The following is a 1,018-nucleotide window of genomic DNA, read 5'->3' on the forward strand; positions in this document are numbered from 1 at the left end:
CCATTACCATTGATGGCACCTAAGACCGGAAAATCCTCTAGAAAGGGGAAAGGGAAGACAAAAGCTTCCACCTCCGAGTCATGGGAGATGGAAAGGTTCATCTCCAAAGCCCATCAAGACCACTTCTATGATGTTGTGGCCCAAAAGAAGGTGATCCCCGAGGTCCCTTTCAAACTCAAAAGAAATGAGTATCCGGAGATCCGACATGAAATTCAAAGAAGAGGTTGGGAAGTTTTAACAAATCCCATCCAACAAGTCGGCATCCTAATGGTTCAAGAGTTCTATGCCAATGCATGGATCACCAAGAACCATGATCAAAGTAAGAACCCGGATCCAAAGAACTACGTTACAATGGTTCGGGGGAAATACTTAGATTTTAGTCCGGAAAATGTGAGGTTGGCGTTTAACTTGCCTATGATGCAAGGAGATGAACGCCCCTACACTAGAAGGGTCAACTTTAATCAAAGGTTGGACCAAGTCCTCATGGACATATGTGTAGAAGGAGCTCAATGGAAGATTGACTCCAAAGGCAAGCCGGTTTAACTAAGAAGATTGGACCTCAAGCCTGTGGCTAGAGGATGGTTGGAGTTCATCCAACGCTCCATCATCCCCACTAGCAACCGATCTGAAGTTACTGTGGATCGGGCCATCATGATCCATAGCATCATGATTGGAGAAGAAGTAGAAGTTCATGAAGTCATCTCCCTTGAACTCTACAAAATAGCCGAAAAGCCCTCTCCTGGGGCAAGGCTAGCTTTTCCTCATCTTATTTGCCATCTATGTTATTCAGCTGGAGCTTTCATAGAAGGAGACATTCACATTGAGGAAGAGAAGCCCATCACTAAGAAAAAGATGGAGCAAGCAAGAGAGCCCATTCATGGAGCTCAAGAGGCGTATGAAGCTCATCACCATGAGATCCCGGAGATGCCTCAAATGCATTTTCCTCCACAAAACTATTGGGAGCAAATCAACACCTCCCTAGGAGAATTAAGTTCCAACATGGGACAACTAAGGGTGG

The sequence above is a fragment of the Arachis hypogaea genome, chromosome 20, assembly GCF_003086295.3.
Source record: "Arachis hypogaea cultivar Tifrunner chromosome 20, arahy.Tifrunner.gnm2.J5K5, whole genome shotgun sequence".
Lineage (NCBI taxonomy): Eukaryota > Viridiplantae > Streptophyta > Magnoliopsida > Fabales > Fabaceae > Arachis > Arachis hypogaea.